Source organism: Saimiri boliviensis, chromosome 14, assembly GCF_048565385.1.
Source record: "Saimiri boliviensis isolate mSaiBol1 chromosome 14, mSaiBol1.pri, whole genome shotgun sequence".
Classification (NCBI taxonomy): domain Eukaryota; kingdom Metazoa; phylum Chordata; class Mammalia; order Primates; family Cebidae; genus Saimiri; species Saimiri boliviensis.
Genome location: NC_133462.1, coordinates 48,966,741 through 48,973,886, shown reverse-complemented (window position 1 = coordinate 48,973,886; position 7,146 = coordinate 48,966,741). Strand labels below are relative to the sequence as shown.

The 7,146-nt window shown below is 47.0% G+C and overlaps 1 non-coding gene and 1 pseudogene across 1 annotated transcript; both read left to right on the top strand.

The window, feature by feature from the left end:
- Nucleotides 1-1,322: 1,322 nt before the first annotated feature.
- Nucleotides 1,323-1,463, top strand: LOC120362928 (U4 spliceosomal RNA). Its single transcript, XR_005578714.2, has one exon. It is a non-coding gene; the product is annotated as a U4 spliceosomal RNA (small nuclear RNA).
- A 1,250-nt stretch (nt 1,464-2,713) lies between these two features.
- Nucleotides 2,714-6,879, top strand: LOC141581155 (translation machinery-associated protein 7B-like; annotated as a pseudogene).
- The last annotated feature ends 267 nt before the right edge of the window (nt 6,880-7,146 follow it).

The window sequence follows — 7,146 nt, the reverse complement described above, 5'->3', positions numbered from 1 at the left end:
TACTCAGCTGCCAAAGACTGCTGATCTCTGCTTCTCCTTGTCTCTCACCGCCGCCCCTCCTTTCCGTTTCTGCTGTCCTCCTGGGAGAGTCTCAAGCTGACATTGTTGTAAAACCTACTACTGGGTCCCCGCAGCTTTGACCTTGTCTCTCTCCCATTCCTTCCACCCACTGCTGTCATATTAATCTTCCCAAATTCAGCATTGGCCTCTCAGCTTCCTGTTGGACACCGTCAATGATGCTTTGTCGTCCAGAAGATCAAGTTCAAAAGAACATTTTGGAATAAAGCTGACCTGGCGTCAATCCTGGCCCTGCCCTTGATGGGCAGGTTACTTCAACCTCTCCGAGCATCATCTCCTCAACTGCAAAATGAGGGCAATAGTACTGCTAGGATGTTACTGTGATTAAACCTTAAAATACAGTCATGTGTCACATAATAACGTTTTGGTCAACAACACACTACATATGTGATGGTGGTCCCATAAAACTATAATACCAGTCAGGAGTTTGAGACCAGCCCAGACAATATGGTGAAACCCCATCTCCACTAAAAATACAAAAATTAGCTGTGTGGTGGTGGGGGCCTGTAATCCCAGCTACTCAGGAGGCCGAGACAGGAGAATTGCTTGAACCTGGGAGGTGGAGGTTGCAGTGAGCCAAGATCACACCACTGCACTCCAGCCTGGGCGACAAGAGTGAGACTCTGTCTCAAAACAAATACAAAAAAAGAGGCCAGTTGCAGTGGTTCATGCCTGTAATCCTAGCACTTTGGGAGTCTGAGAAAGGTGGATCATGAAGTCAGGAGTTCCAGACTAGCTTGGCCAATATGGTAAAACATCATCTCTGCTAAAAAAAAAAAAATACAAAAAATTAGCTGGGCATGGTGGCATGCACCTGTAGTCCCAGCTCAGAAGGCCGAGGCAGGAGAATCGCTTGAACCCGGGCGGCAGAGGTTGCAGTGAGCTGAGATTGTGCCACTGCACTCCAGCCTGGCAATAGAGCAAACTCCATCTCAAAAAAAAAAAAATTATAATTTCACAATACTTTGTCTATGTTTAGATATGTGTAGACACCAGCGTGTTCTAATTGCTTATAGTATAGTAACAGGCTGTACAGGTTTATAGCCTAGAAGCAATAGGCCATACCATCCAGCTTAGGTATGTGGTAGGCTACACCATCTAGGTTTGTGTGGGTATACCTATGATGTTTGCAGAATGATGAAACCACTTAACAACGCATTTCTCAGAATATAGCTCTGTTTGTTAAATGACTCAGGACTGTTTATTGTAAGGCACTGTGCCTAGCTTGTAGAAATTACAAGTCTAGCTTTGTGCAGTGGCAATATTGTAGCCAATGAGGTTTATCCGAGGCGCGATTATTGCTAATTGAAAACTTTTCCCAATACAATGCCATGATGACTTGAAATATAGTTGGCGCTGGCAATTTTTGGCAGTCTCTGCGGAGACTGAATCATAGGAAAAAAAAAAAAAAGAAAGAAAGAAATTACAAGTCTACGTTAGTTCTTTCCCTTTTCCTTGGTATTACTTCCCTCCATGGTTTCCACCAGCCAGGGGCACAGGGTGAGCCTAATTGCACATCCACCCTGGGAATTCTGGGACCCTGATGCTGACAACCAATATACCACATTTACAAGGGTCAGGAGGGCACTGAGAAAAAGGTACAGGCCTTTGGGATTGAGGATTGGGCTGCTGAAATAACAAGCTTGAGGCTTCAAGCAAAAAGGGAAGATGAAGTCTGGCCCCTGTACTGTGAGTGTGGGGAGGCCTGAGAAGGCAGAAAACACACCCTGAGATAAGAACACTGGTTCTTAAGCTATAAGAAAGACATTGTGCCGGGTACGGTGGCTCATGCCTGTAATCCCAGCACTTTGAAAGGACAAGGCGGTGGATCATGAGACAGAAGATTGGGACCATCCTGGTCAATACAGTGAAGCCCCATCTCTACTACATACAAAAATGATCTGGGTATGGTGGTGCGTGCCTGTAGTCCCAGCTACTCGGGAGGCTGAGGCAGGAGAATCACTTGAACCCAGGCGGCAGAGATTGCAGTGAGCCAAGATCACGCCACTGCACTCCAACCTGGTGACCGAGTGAGATTCCATCTCAAAAAAGAAAGAAAGAAAGAAAGACATTATGCCAGGTGCAGTGGCTCATGCCTGTAATCCCAGCACTTTGAAAGGCTGAGGCAGGTGGAACACGAGATCAGAAGATTGAGACCAGCCTGGCCAACACAGTGAAACCCCATCTCTACTAAAAATATAAAAATTAGCCGGGTGTGGTGGCATGTGCCTGTAGTCCCAGCTACTCAGGAGGCTGAGGCAGGAGAACGGCTTGAACCCAGGAGGTGGAGGTTTCAGTGAACCAAGACTGGCCACAGCACTCCAGCCTCGGCAACAGAGAGAGCCTTGGTCTTAAGAAAAAAAAAGGAAGAAAAGAAAGACATTGTTAGATAGAATTGAGCATATCACTTAAATGGCCTTGGCTCACCCCTTGGTGAAACCATGTTCTTTCAAAGATACTATAAAAGGAACAAAAAAAGCAACAGTAGCTACAGAGTTCCTGCTCCAGCAACCAGGAGCCTTGAGGCAGGACAAGGACGCCAGGGTGGGAGTGTGGTCCAAGGAGCAGAGACGGCACAACAGCAGGATGACTTCATTTACTGAGCTATCAGAAACCACAGTGTCTGAAAACCACAATGTCTGCCAAGAAAGAGGGTGAGTCACCAGGACCCATCAACACAGGAAAGAGGGGCCGGGTGGGTTGGGGTGGGCAGCATGGCACGATGGGAAAAGCAAGTATTTTGAAAGCACACAGATTCAAATCCCGACACATCTCTGGGGCCTTCAGCTCTCTGGGTCTCAGCTTCCTTATCTTTATTTATTTATTAACTTTTATTTCTTTTTGAGATGGAGTCTCCCTCTGTCGCCCAGGCTGGAGGGCAATGGCATGATCTTGGCTCATTGCAACCTCTGCCTCCCAGGTTCAAGCGATTCTCCTGCCTTAGCCTCCTGAGTAGCTGGAATTACAGGCGCATGCCACCATGCCCAGCTAATTTTTGTATTTTCAGTAGAGATTGAATTTCACCAAGTTGGCCAGGCTGCTCTCCAGCCCTCAACTTCCTTATCTTTAAAAACAGGGAAGAGGCTGGGCACGGTGGCTCAAGCCTGTAATCCCAGCACTTTGGGAGGCCGAGGCAGGTGGATCATGAGGTCAAGAGATCGAGACCATCCTGGTCAACGTGGTGAAACCCCGTCTCTACTAAAAATACAAAAAATTAGCTGGGCATGGTGGTGTAATCCCAGTTGCTTGGGAGGCTGAGGCAGGAGAATCACCTGAACTCAGGAGACGAAGGTTGCGGTGAGCCGAGATTGCGCCATTGCACTCCAGCCTGGGTAACAAGAGCGAAACTCTGACTGAAAAAAAAAAAGGGAAGAACTGGGCACAGTGGCTCACATCTATAATCCCAGCACTTTGGGAGGCCGAGGAGATGGATCACGTGAGATCAGGAGTTCAAGACCAGCCTGGCCAACATGGCAAAACCCATCTCTACTAAAAAACAAAAATTAGATGGGCATGGTGGTGTGTGCCTGTAGTACCAGCTACTTGGATGACTGAGGCAGTAGACTCACTTGAACTTGGGAGGCAGAGGTTGCAGTGAGCCAAGATTGCCCCACTGCACTCCAGCCTGTAAGACAAAGCAAGACCACTTCTCAAAAAAAAAAAAAAAAAAGTGGGGAAAGAGTAATAATAGTGCTTATTTCGTGGGGTTGGTTTAAGGATTTAGTGGATCTTTTATCGGTATAAAGCACTTTAACAAATGCTACTCACTATTTTGACAGCCAAGTTCTTGATTTTCACCAAAATGGTTAAAAGAAGAGTCACACTCTCATCTTCCGCTGACCCCCAACAGAAATCTTTGGCTTCATTTCTGGTATTCTTCGGGGGATGGTTCCTCTGAGGCTCGGGCCTCCCTGCCTTGGTTCCAGCCATTCTCTGGGCGGCCAGGCCTGCCTGGTCTAGATCCTGACACCCTCAAGATCCACATCAACTCCTGACGGACTTTCTCAGACAATCCCAGTGTCTGCTCATCTCACCACTCTGAACACACAGCATTTCTCTTCCGATCCACTCAACAACACATCACAGACCATTCTGGGACACTCATGTCATTTATCCCTTGCTTTATTATGTCACTGGTTCATTCTTCATAGATGTTAAGTGTTTACATCCAACTATACCACAGCCTTTTTGTAACTCTTCCTGCAGCTGGTGCAAAGCCAGTCACATATGTTAAAGCTATTTATGTTCTGAATAAATGAATGGGCTTAGCTTAGTTAGCACATTAGCCTAATGGGATTGGGGCTTAGGGTCCAGGATATAGATGGCTCTGAGTCCAATCAGCCATACTGCCCCGTGCCACTGGCCAACCAGGCACAAGATGAGCCAGCATGACTGAGCCTCCCACCACCACAGACAGAATTCAGGCACAAGCCCTGCAGAGGGACCCAGAGGACTTTTCTTCCTTTACTTTTACCTTACTGCTTTCCATGATACTGATCTAGTTCAAGGTGGCTGGGGCTTTTAGGAAGGAAAACCACCAGGCAGACCCAGACTCAGATATCAGTGCAGACATAGCTACAGCGGCTAGGGCTGGGGCAAACCTCAGGCAAGCTAGGAACAGCGTCCCAGGGAACACAAGTGTCTCCACGCTAATATGAAATTAGGTAGTGCTGGGTATCTCATCAGCCTAATAGGACACAGTGCAGGCAGCCCACGGGGAAACCAGTTGTCTGGGTTTCATGAGGGATGGTAGTCACTGAATGCAGAAGGGCCCCAGCCAAGGTAGCATCCAACCTTGGGAAGGTATCTGTGGACGCCTTCCCAGATGCACACAGCCAAGTTAAGAACTGAAAGGCACTGGTCCCCTGTCTGATTGGTAAGGTCTCTCAGAGAGGACAAAGGAAAAAGGCAGGGCTGCTGCATGCTTCCTGGCTTGGGATATGCTTTCCGTCCTTCGGGTGTTTGCTGGTTAGAATGGCCTTCTTCTTTTTTAGGTGGAGTCTTGCTTTGTCACCTAGGCTAGCGTGTAGCGTGCAGTAGCACTATCTTTGCTCACTGTAACCTCCACCTCCCAGAATCAAACGATTTTCCTGGCTCAGCCTCCTGAGTAGCTGGGATTACAGGCGAGCGCCACCATGCCCGGCTAATTTTCGTTTTTAGTAGAAACAGGGTTTCAGCATGTTGGTCAGGCTGGTTTTGAACTCCTGGCCTTGGGATCCATCTGAGCCACCAGCCTGGCCTAGGACGGCCTTCTTATCAAGGTTCAGAATCTCCAGATGAAGAAGAGGATGCCGGGAGAAAGAATGCCACGGAGATAATTCCTACAGGTGCTGCTTCTCTCAAGGGTAACTCAGAAACAACCTGGCCAGGAGCCAAGAGAGATGCAGGAACTAGGAAGACAGAGGAAGGGGGCGAGCAGAAGGAGTGGCTGACAGGTCTGTCTGCAGTACCCCATAAGAAGACAGCTCTGCTAGTCTAATGCATTTGAGCAATAGCTTGTTGATAGAGAAATACCCTAACGGTAACCTAGCTAAAGTATAACATTTAACGTGATAGCTCATGCCTGTAATCCCAGTGCTTTGGGCTTTGGAAGGCCAAGGCCAGAAGACTACTTGAGGTGAAGAGTTCAAGACCAACCTGGGCAACATAGCAAGACCCCATCTCTAAAATAAATAACTAGGCATTTATTTATTTTATTATTGTAATATTTATTTTATTTTCTTTATTTTATTATTGTATTTTATTATTGTATTTTATTAATGTATTTTATTATTTTATTATTACATTATTTATTTTATTATTGTAATATATATTATTACAAGGTGCACACCTGTAGTCCTAGCTACTAGAGAGGCTGAGGCAAGAGGAATGCTTGAGCGGAGGAGCTCAAGGCCGCAGTGAGCTGTGATCAGGCCACTACGTAGTGAAACCCTGTAAAAATAAATTAATTACATTTATTTGAATTTAAAAGTGTCCTCTTTATTTATTTTTTGAGATAGAGGCTGTCACCCAGGCTGGAGTACAGTGGTGCAGTCATGGCTCACTCATCCTCAATCTCCAGTACTCCTGCTCCAGCCTCCCAAGTAGCTGGGACTACAGGCATGTACCACCATGCCTGGCCAATTTTTACTTTTTATAGAAATGGGGGTCTTGCTCTATTGCCCAGGCTGGTCTTAAACTCAAGCAGTCCTCCCGCCTTAGCCTCTCAAAGTGCTGGACTTATAGGCGTGAGCCACCACACCTGTCAAAAGTGTGACCTTTAGATTTAATATCAATACCTGCTGAATTCCACACCTCTTTGCTTTTGTGAGTAAAATCACCCCCAGCCACTTCTGGATGTCTGGGTTTACATCCAACTATACCACAGCCTTTTTGGTGGGGGTCCTTGGATAGAAAACGATAGGAGCAGAGTTTGGGGTCAAAAAAGATATTTACCTCAGGCTCAAGAATCAAAAAGTGGAGGGTCTGGGGAAGGGGTGGCAGGCGCCACGTCCAGCCATGAAAGTGGCAAGAAGCCCCTGCAACAGCCCAAGAAGCAGGCCAAGGAGATGGATGAGGAAGAGAAGGCTTTCAAGCAGAAACAAAAAGAGACGCAGGCTGGGCGTGGTGGCTCACGCCTGTAATCCCAGGCAGGTGGATCACCGAGGTAAGGAGTTAGAGACCAGCCTGACCAAAACAGTGAAACCCTGTCTCAAAAAAAAAAAAAAAAGAGGAGCAGAAGAAACTGGAGAAGCTAAAAGCAAAGGCCATGGGGAAGGGCCCCTGGCCACAGGTGGGATTAAGAAATCTGGCAAAAAGTAAGCTGTTCCTTGTGCCTGAGGAGATGGTGACTATTTATTTCATCCGTATTTTTCTTTTCTTTTTTTTTTTTTTTTTTTTTTGAGACAGAGTTTCGTTCTTGTTACCCAGGCTGGAGTGCAATGGCGCGATCTCAGCTCACCGCAACCTCCTGAGTTCAAGCAGTTCTCCTGCCTCAGCCTCCTGGGTTCAAGCAATTCTCCTGCCTCAGCCTCCTGAGTAGCTGGGACTACAGGCGCGCACCACCATGCCCAGCTAATGTTTTGTATT